This window comes from Penaeus monodon, chromosome 25 (genome assembly GCF_015228065.2).
Source record: "Penaeus monodon isolate SGIC_2016 chromosome 25, NSTDA_Pmon_1, whole genome shotgun sequence".
Classification (NCBI taxonomy): Eukaryota; Metazoa; Arthropoda; class Malacostraca; order Decapoda; family Penaeidae; genus Penaeus; species Penaeus monodon.
The window spans coordinates 34,522,978-34,523,229 of NC_051410.1; the positions used below are offsets into that span (position 1 = coordinate 34,522,978).

Here is a 252-nt window from a genome sequence, read left to right on the forward strand (position 1 = left end):
TGTAGTTATAATAGCTGTAACATATAGTATTAGTCTGAATTCTCTTTTTTTTATGATACTTATTCAATTATCACATTATCAGTTCAATGCTCCTGACTTACAGTAGATATTTCAAAGTATACTGTTAATCTTTGTATTTTTTTCTGTTATCTATTGATTACAATATACATTATATTATTCAATATGCTATGATGTCATGTTAGAATTTATTCTTTCATATTAATTATAGTCTCTTTAGTCTTGAATTTGCTT

At 23.4% G+C, this 252-nt stretch overlaps 1 protein-coding gene across 1 annotated transcript in view; it reads left to right on the forward strand.

Moving 5' to 3' along the window:
• The window catches only part of LOC119589372, a 40,452-nt gene that overhangs the window by 13,650 nt on the left and 26,550 nt on the right, over positions 1–252 (forward strand). The window lies entirely within an intron of this gene.